This window comes from Epinephelus moara, chromosome 17, assembly GCF_006386435.1.
Source record: "Epinephelus moara isolate mb chromosome 17, YSFRI_EMoa_1.0, whole genome shotgun sequence".
Classification (NCBI taxonomy): domain Eukaryota; kingdom Metazoa; phylum Chordata; class Actinopteri; order Perciformes; family Serranidae; genus Epinephelus; species Epinephelus moara.
Genome location: NC_065522.1, coordinates 6,501,974 through 6,512,660, shown reverse-complemented (window position 1 = coordinate 6,512,660; position 10,687 = coordinate 6,501,974).

The following is a 10,687-nucleotide window of genomic DNA, read 5'->3' as shown; positions in this document are numbered from 1 at the left end:
TTACAGTGTTTCTAAATGACCGGTAAGCTCCCCAGTCATGCGAATTTCCAGATGCTACAGCTACTGTTTTCAGTCTGTCTCTTTCTTTCATGGAAATTTTAAGTTCATGATCAAGCCAAGGTGTTCTGATGTTTTTCACAGAGATTTTCTTCATAGGAGCATGTTTATCACAAGCATCCATAAATAAATCCATAAACTTGCATAATGCGGCCTCTGCATTCTTAACATCCAGCACTGAGTTCCACGTGATTTTGGATATATCTTTAATAAATTCATCTTCTGAAAAGGACTGATAAATTCTTTAAAAGATTATTTTAGGCCCCATCTTGGGAACTTTTGTCCTCAAAGTAAATGCTACCATATTATGGTCACTGAAGCCCATTGGTACAGATATAATTTTAGAACATTTCTCAGGAGCATTTGTAAAACAGTGATCTATACACTTTGATGAGACCGCCCCAGCACTGGTAATGCTGATCCTCGTTGGTATATTAACCACCTGAGTTAAGTTACATACAGAAGCCACATCACCAAGTTTCTTTTTCAGCGTACAATTATCTGAAAGCCAGTCTATGTTAAAATCACCAAAACAGTAGATTTCATTATTTGTATCAGCCACATTTTGCAACATTGTACATACATCATCTAAATACACAATACTGGAGCCCGGAGGCCTGTAGCAGCAACAGATTAACAGTGGACTTGAATGTGGAATGTGTACCTGTAGCCATAGGGCTTCCACCCCAGTCATTCTCAGGTCCTTCCTTACTTTAACAGGGATGTGACTCTGGATGGATATACACGTGCCACCACCATATTTGTCTCTGTCTTGTCTAAAAATGTGATAACCTTGTATATTTAATAGTGTATCACTTACTGAATCATCCAAGTGTGTCTCAGATATGGCTGTGCTGTTCATAGTATTTAAAAGTAGTTAATGTTCATTGTCTCTTTAAGAGCTATTGTTTACTGATGACATCATCAACACTCGCCTTGTAGTGCAGGAAGTGTTGCAATTGGTTTGAGAGGGGGCCTCATGGAGTGAGGAGCGAATCTTCATTGGTCTTTGCTACATTTCATGCCCTTTGGAAGCCACTGTCGGTATGTTTTTCGATTGAAATATGTCCTAAGTTACTTTTGATGGTCATATTGAGAAGTTAATGTTGAGTTTAATCTCTTTTTCTGCTTTATCCCACCATGCTGATGTTAGCATACTAGCTCTTGAGTAATTATGCTAGCTGGATAAGATATGCTTTATTAGTAGCTAAGTGCATAATATGTTGCTAGTTATTTAGCCTATCTCTGAAACAAAGAAATGTTAATTCATTGACATGCTGAATGTACAATGCAAGGTTTATTAATGATGCTCAGTGAATTTCTTTGTGTTTTGTAGTTTTATCCTACTTCTGATTGCCAATAAACGGAGTTGAGCCAGACCCTCCAGCGTGGTAATTTAGGAGAGGAGTTATCTGTCTGCCGGTCTGTGCAGGGCGTACAGAGGTGGCAGAACAATGGCCATTATATGTATATTATTTTCTTGCATAATAGAGCTCAACTCATCAACCTTATTCTTTAAACTACAAATGTTCAAGTGTGCAAGTCTTAAACCCTTTTTTGGTAGTTTAAGCATCTTTGCAAAAAGAAATAGTTAAAGATCACACATACCCGTATAACCTTAATCCAGCCTTTGCTGGGTTTCTTTATTACAATAGTTCATTTAGCTCCTCCAAGCTCCTGATGCATAAAACTTTAGCCTGTTCTGGATTTCCATTCAATTTGACAAATATCTTACAGTTGTGGGTCCACGTAGACTGCAGCTTTCCCTGTTTCCTCAAGAATCTTGCTTTTTTTGCAATGTCAGCATTTCTTTTGATGAGATGCTCATTTAGATATACATCAGTGCCCTTTAGCTTTCTGCCCTGTTTGAGTAGGTGAACTTTTTTCTTTCTATTGGCAAATCTGATAATGATGACATGATTGGCTATCCTGTCTGTCTTGTTACCTACAGGAATTGTGTGACATGCTTCTATGTCATCTCTATCGATTGAGATGTTTTTCTCTTGCAGAAAGGCAGTCACTAAGGCTTCAGTTGACTCATCATGTCTGTCCTTATCTTGTCGGTCTTCTCCCTCCACCGCTTTGGAATATGATTTTGGTTTGATTTTTAGTCCTGTCATAATAACATCATTAATTCTTGAGTACTGCTCCAAGTCCAGCAAGCGGTTCTCTAAAGAGTTAATTCTGTTCTCCTGCTCCTCATTCTACTTCTTGATTTCACTTATTTCCTTCATGAGGTTCATCATGGTGCTCATCTTATTTGTCATGTTGGTAATGTCCTGAGACATCATGTTTACCGCATTCTTCAGGTCTTCTATGCCTTTCTTTAGTTCTGTTGCCATTTTGCTCTGCTGGTATGTTAAAACAAATTAGACAACAATGACCCAGTAGAGGCGGCTTCTGCTGCGGCCTGGTGGTGGAAGCTGCTGTGGCCTGGTGGTGGTAGCTGCTGCGGCCTGGTGGTGGTAGCTGCTGTGGCCTGGTGGTTGAAGCTGCTGTGGCCTGGTGGTGGAAGTTGCTGTGGCCTGGTGGTGGAAGCTGGTAAGGCCTGGTGGTGGTAGCTGCTGTGGCCTGGTGGTGGAAGCTGCTGTGGCCAGGTCGTGGCTACAGCTGAGGCTGTTGGCTAGTCTGCCACCAGGGATGACAGGCCTAGTTCGAATCCACCAAATATTACCTTTAGACTTCACAATCCACAGCCAAAAATCATCAAACACCACTTCTCACCAACCAGCAGTGAATAAAAGAAGAATTTGACAGCAGTCACAGTCTCTTGTTTATGTGATATCATGTATGTGGTTGTGGTGTATATATTCCCCGTCCTCTCTTTCAGGAGAGAGCATCAGCCATTGTTCATCTCTCTCTTTCACAGTTCCTCCTCGTCATTTGAATTTGTCTATGTAATCAGGAATTGGGAATAATTGTGGTATTTCCTCCCCCCTCTGTGCCAGAAGAATTCTGCGCACCAATTGTTCAGGGGTCAGCATACTTAGCATTTGTGCTCCTTGTATGCCCGTTACAAGGTTCAGCTTCTTGTCCATTGCTCTCTCACACCATTTCTTCAGGATAGGCACGATGTAACATGTCAATAAGGAAAACAGAATTAGTACTATCAGTACAATTATCCCTGTTTTAGCCAAAACGGCTCTCCATTTTCCAAAAATTTCCTCTAACCCATCCCACTTGATGCTTCCACCGTTACCAGCATTTTCAGTCATTTCAGATTTTAAGGCTTCAAGCTTACTCATAGCAACAGAAAATGTTCCATCAGGCGAAGTGTTATTCGAAATAAACGTACAACAGAGCGTCCCGAACATTTTACATACCTTTTCTGCAATTTAAAGCTTGCCTATTCTACCACGCCATGGCACTGGTTTCATGCAGTTGCTGACCTAATTGCTTAACAATTTCAAATGTGTAGTATCTCTGTTGGTTGTGATCATACAAGAATTACTCAACATTACAAAAACAACTTGTTATAAGGAGTCCTTCCTATTGCAAAATCTGACATCTGGTCAACTGTTTCTAAGACCTTTTGCAACTGACATTATTTTCACATTTGATATAGAACAATACATTATCTGCCTCTACATCAGCTCTCACACATGAGCGTCCTACAGGGAAGAATCTGGTGGTCCAACATAGGGTTACAATTGAAACAAAAAGACAGATAAAAATAATCAAAGACAAAAGTAAGATATCAACACAGCTATCAGGGCATGGGGAGGAAGCAGTAGGAAGATGTTTGCCTGGCCCTGAAAATGTCCAAAACAATGCAGGGTAAACACATTTGTGGGCTTTAATATCACTACCAACATTGGTCACATCAGGGCGGGTTCTCTCTGGTGTGAACACGTTGGTGGATTTTTAGGTCATACCGTTCGATAAAAGCTTTCTCACACTAGTCACAACATTACGGGTTCTCTCCTGCATGCCGGCATTGGTGGGTTCTCAATTGACTGCACCGGGCAAATAATCTTCCACATTGGTCACACCAGTACGGTTTCTCTCCTGTGTGAATACGTTGGTGGTTTTTTAAGGCCCCTGACAGTGCAAAGGCTTTGCCACATTTATCACAGCTGTACGGTTTCTCTCCTGTGTGAGTACGTTGGTGGTCTTTTAAGGCCCCTGATCGTGCAAAGGCTTTGCCACATTGTTCACAGCTGTGTGGTTTCTCTCCTGTGTGAATACGTTGGTGACTTTTTAAGGTCCCTGACAGTACAAAGGCTTTGCCACATTGATCACAGTTGTACGGTTTCTCTCCTTTGTGAATACGTTGGTGGTTTTTCAAGGCCCCTGACCGTGCAAAGGCTTTGCCACATAGATCACATGTGTACGGTTTCTCTCCTGTGTGACTACGTTGATGGGTTTTCAGGTTACTTAACCATTTGAAAGCTTTGCCACATTGATCACAGCTGTACGGTTTCTCTCCTGTGTGATTGCGTTGATGGACTTTCAAGTGTTTTGAATGTGTGAAAGCTTTGCCACATTGATCACAGCTGTATGGTTTCTCTCCTGTGTGAATACGTTGGTGGCTTTTTAAGGCCCCTGACAGTGCAAAGGCTTTGCCACATTGATCACAACTGTACGGTTTCTCTCCTGTGTGAATACGTTAGTGGTCTTTTAAGGCCCCTGACCGTGCAAAGGCTTTGCCACATTGATCACACCTGTATGGTTTCTCACCGGTGTGAATATGTTTATGATATATTAGGGTTCTGATTTGGGAAAACTTTTTCCCACATTGGTCACAGCAGTGCGACTTCTCTGCAGTGTGAACACGCTGGTGACTTTTTAAGCTATGTAGAGTGGTGAAAGCTTTCTCACATTGATCACAGCTAAACAGTTTCTCTGCTGTGTCAATGTCTTGTTTTTTTGAGGTCCCTGACTCTGTGAAATCCTTCCCACTTTGGAAAAAACTGGACAGTTCCCCATCAATGTGAATGCGTTGATGGGCTTTGAGGGCACTGCAGCGAAAAAATGTTTTCTCACAGTGGTCACAGCTGTATGGTTTCTCTCTAGTTTGAAGTCTTTGATGGATTTTTAAAGATCCAGATGTTGTGAAGGATTTGTCACGGTGGTGACGTATCAGTTCCTCTCTTCCTCTCTGTTCCTATAGCAACAAACAGAAAAAGAATTAATGAGTTGTCACGGTGCAGCGAGCCAACTAAAACCATAAATAACATTTAAAGCATGTCTGCGAAACATAACCCACAATGTCTGACTAATGCATTACCACCAACAAATGTTATGATAAATAACTTACAGAATAGTTTTTATTTAGGTTTTGACTTTTTGATAGGAATTGATACCAATACTACTTTATCAATGCTACTCTCACTGACACTTCTCTCCATAATTTAGTGGTTTTGGGTTGGACCTGAGATTCTTGACTTGTGCTCATGTCTCCCCCATGACTGTACAGGCTAACCGCCACACCAACGTCTTTTCTCATTTTATTTAAATATTTATCAGCTACTTTTCATAACCCACATAAACCATTTGTCATAACTCAGATCCACTGTGCAGCACTTATTCAGAAAGACAATGTGACTCTTAAAGGGGCAATAAGCGGAAATTCATCATTTCTCGATTGAAGGAATTAAAAAAATCGCTATGTGAAGAACTAGAAGTGTGATTTCGTATAGCATGACGTCACACACCCTCTCTCTGTGTTGATCTCCAGCCCCAGCCCAACGTCCACCTGAAGACAACCATGATCCGACATTACCTCTAAAGAAACAACGGTTGTTGGCAAAGAAGTTGTCGGAAAAAGAAAGGGGACAGAACCCGGATTAACATTGGCCTTGCATTTCCAAGGTGGAGAGCACTGCGATAGCTAAAGGGGCTACAATTTGACTCGGAGCTAGCTCTTCTTCTCCTGGACAGGTAACGTTAAGTAACAACATAAAGTCAAATGTCTATTGTAGTGTTACAGTAACGTTAGACACATGTTACACGTTAGACATCGCTATGTCGATACAATTAAATTTAATGTTACAATCGTAGCATGGGTTAATGTCCGGAGCTTGAGTTATTAGCGGCTCGGTCCCAGCAATGGGTCAGGGGTTACATTTGTGTTAGGTGAGTAGCCCGGCAGCCCAGCTAACATTTGCAATTAGCATTGTAAAATGTAGCCAGACTAAACATCGCTCTCACTCACGGAGAAGAGTAGGAACGTTAGCGGAGAGCAGAGTTAGAGGGAAGGGTGGCTTATGACACACTTTGTTTTGGTCTACAGGCAGTGCACAACAGCAAACCTAGCGGTGAAACGATTTCGCTTTTTGCTCCTTTAAAGCTGGTCCTCCTGTTGCTCCCATTATTTCCTTCTTCCAAAACAGTGGTGAAGAACACCAGCAGTTAATGTCAGGAGTTGAGTTTCCATGAAAACAAAATTATTATGACTGCTTTGCCAAATTAATCCGAGCACACTAAGGCTGCCACGGTATGAGATTGTCATGGTACGATAACTATCTAAGAATATAATGCGTTTCAGGGTATCACAGAATTTATATTATGATTAGTGTGAATGATCCTGTTTTGATCTATTTTATACTTCAGATTTATATTGTTTGGCATTAATTGGTGACAGAAAAGAATGAATTTCATTCTGCAAGGAAACGCTTGTCCTTACTGTGCATATGACAATAAACACTTTGAATCTTGAATCTATATGTTTTATGAAGACCCTATGTACGCTCAAAGCTGTGGCACAAGTTATGCACCGAAATCTGGCGGAAGAAAAAATAATAAGAAGAAGAAAAATAAGTATGAGGAATAACAAGTGTGTTCCTGTATGTGCTGTGCACATCAGGCACACAAATAAAATGAATCATGATGACGATCATTTATCATAATTTGTCTGCACATATGCCACATCTGCATGCACATATGAGATCACGTACGTGCTGAACCGTGGAGAGGGATCCGCATGGATCACGGATCAACGATGATCCGTTGCACCACTAGTGGACAAAGTGAACAAAGGGACAAAGGGAAAGAAGAATGACGCCACTACCAACAAAATGCCCAGACCAATAATTATACAGTTCGCAATGCCAACTATTCAAGATGAGATATGGAAAAAATCAAGAGAGGCGAGAGTCTGCAAAGAGATGAACATTCAGTTCAAGGAAGACTTTTCAAAGGAGGATCGTGAAGCCCCGGCTAAGCTGTGGCCCAAGGTGCAAGAAGCCAGAAGAAATGGGAAAAGAGCCTTTCTCAAAGAAGGCTACGCACTCATTGAGGGACACAGAATTGACCCATAACTGATATTTTCAGCAAGGTAATATTCAAGCACTTTGTCAAAATATACATGGTTTCATTACAAGTATATTTGATGAGAATTTAAACTGATAATACTTCATAAGACAAAATTTAAAGCCCAATAAGTTGGTATGGTTATGTTCTAAAGGGCAACATATTTTTATTTTGCAAGGAACAAAAATCAAAATGTGTTTTCTTACGAGACTCATTCTGTTATGACTGACGAAAAGTTTTGGAAAGGTCAGTGTAGTAGGGATGTTAAGTGACTTTTGACTTTGGTCCCCTTTGGCATGGAAGTACCTTTGGGCCATAGAAATAATTTTCGTATCTTTGCTTCCGTTATAGCTATAATGAAAAATTTGGTGTCAAAGTGTACATGTTTGGGGTCTACGAATGCAATAAAATAGGTTCCAAGACTAAAAAACAATAATGATCTCCTTACCATGACAATTGAAGGTAAAATATGCATTTTTTTATTAGAAAACACATGCCAAAAACACAGTCCATTCACACCTTAATAATAACTTAACAAATAACAACTTAAAGTGTTGAATTCAAATAAACACAAGAAGTTTGTGCTCTAGAGAAAGGATCAGCACTCAGTGAATACCTCCTCAGCCCTATGATAAGCTGTCATGGTAAGGCTTAACTACACAGACTAGTGAGCAGTGATAACTAACATGTCTTTGGGGACATCGGGTGGGAACCTCCTTTCACCAGTGTTTCGTCTAGTTGGTCCCACGACACCTCCAGGAGGCTAGACAGTGATCTCTGGCGTCCAAGAGACACTCCCCTAATGCCAGGTCTCACTGCTCCCCACACCAACCCAATAACCTCCTTTACCTTACTTACACATGGCTTTCTCAGCCCAAACAGCACTGCCACCTTCAACCAAACCCAGGCTCCGTACATGCGAGCTCCAGGTAGAGACAGTGCTGATACTACCTTTCCTAGCACATTCACCATACTCTATTTCACATGCTACATAGCATAACTACAATATAAGCTAAAGTTAAAGGAGATAGAGAAGATAAACTCACAGGATCAGCAAACACACTCATCTTGCAGCATGGTCAGAGGCGGCTTTACACAGGGGCCAACAGGGGCCAGTGGCCCTGTAAAATTACTCCTGGCCCCTGTTGTGGCCCCTGTGCTGAACAGATAATACGCGTATTAATTTCTTACGGCAACATGCGCTGGCGCGAAGATCGGAACTAACACAACGGAGCATTCTACACAGACTCCTTAAAGCGCTACACACACACCATGCGTTACCTGCAAACTTTGGATGTGAGAGCTAACAGCGAGCAGCCCTGCCCCCGCATGTATTACTGCAAAGAGGCGAAGGTAAGGAAAACGATTCAGTTTCGTAACGTCAGTGTTTGCACATGTTCGTGTTTTACTGATGTTGTTCACTACAATAATAAAATCGGTTTTTATTGCACTTAATCACGCCTTGGTCCTGCTATGTTTGTGAATAAGCAAAGCCATTGAAGTCAGTGAACATGATGTCATGTTCACCGAGTAGCTTTATCTTTCTTAAAAGTCCATTGTACAGCAATGAGTAACTTAATAAGGGGTGAAATAACCGACAGGATTTAGCCTACTTGCTTAATGAAAAACTTGAATGGCCTTGTGAGACGTAGATGTTAATCCTCTCCGTTTTCTTTTTAGTAGGCTATCATCATGAAAAGGAGCAAGAAGGACATTATGCCCTTTTTTGCCCCAGTAGGCAAAAAACAACATAGAGAGAGTGAGGGAGATGAAGGTCATGAAAGAGCTCAGGAGCAGGAGGAGAGAGAGCCAGAGGAGGAGAGAGAACCAGAGGAGGAGAGAGAGCCAGAGGAGGAGAGAGAGCCAGAGGAGGAGGTTGGAGAGGTGGAAAGTGAGGCATCTGAGAGGCAATCTGAGAGTGAGGAGGAAGACATTAGGGCTCAGATAAAGGGACAGAATGAGGGACAACCAGATTCGCCTTGCATGTCAAGCACAGCACCATCAGGTTTGTGAGGTTGAACAAATGTGTGTGTAAGCAGTGTAGGCCTAATTACAATTCATATACCCTGTCCATGTAAAGTGTGAAGTCTGTCTGTAAATAATTAATAAATAGACCAGATAAATTAATAATGATAAAATAATGTTGTTCTCAGTTGCACTCTCATGTTTACTGTATTCATCTGTTTCCAGATATTAGCAAGTGCAGGGANAGACCAGATAAATTAATAATGATAAAATAATGTTGTTCTCAGTTGCACTCTCATGTTTACTGTATTCATCTGTTTCCAGATATTAGCAAGTGCAGGGACGACAGTCCTGTGCAACCACACCTGAAGACCTTCCCTACCACATTAATGGGGGACAGGAGGCGCAGTTTCAGAGCCCATTGGTATGGAATCCACCCCTGGATTGAATACTCTGTGGTGAAGGACTCAGTGTTCTGTTATGCATGCCGCCATTTTAGCCCAGCAAAAGCATCAGCAACTGTGTTTGACTCACCATTGGGTTTTAGAAACTGGAAAAAGGCGACTGAAAGAGAGGGAGGTTTTTCAGTGCATACAAAATCTGATAGGCACAAGCAAGCAATGATTGCATGGAGGGATTATCAGAGGGCTGTCAAAACGAATGCAACACTGGCAAATGTCCTTAATAAGGAGCACACTAAACAAGTGAAAGAAAACAGAGAGTACATTAAAACAATTGGTGAAGTGCTGTTGCTTACAGCTAGACAAAACATAACACAGAGAGGACATGATGAATCTGAGGAATCTATCAACAAAGGCAACTTCAGGGAAATTCTTGATACAATTGCCCATCATGATGCACTTGTTAAACATAGATTGACCACCATTCATAATGCAAAATATACAAGCAAAACAATTCAGAATGAGGTGCTGGATTGTTTGGCTGAAATGGTCCGGTCAGAAATCATTGAAGAAGTAAAAAATAGTGAATTCTTCAGCGTCATGGCAGATGAAACAAAAGATGTGTCAAAGAAAGAACAGATTTCTTTTGTACTCCGTTACTATTACAATGGAGCCATCAAGGAGAGTTTTCTTCATTTTGAATGTGCAGAGAGACTTGATGCTGCAGGGCTTACAGAAAAAATAGTCCACTTATTGGAACGTCACGGGCTTGACTATAAAAACCACCTTATAGGCCAAGCATATGATGGCGCAGCCGTGATGAGTGGGAAACATTCAGGGGTGCAGGTGAGAATCAGAGAGCATGCAAAATATGCCTTCTACGTTCATTGCAGTGCACACTGTCTGAATTTAGTGCTAGTTGATGCTGTCAAAGCTGTCCCAGAGGCAGAGGAATTCTTTGCTTTGTTACAGAGTCTCTATGTTTTCACTTCTGGATCATATGTGCACTC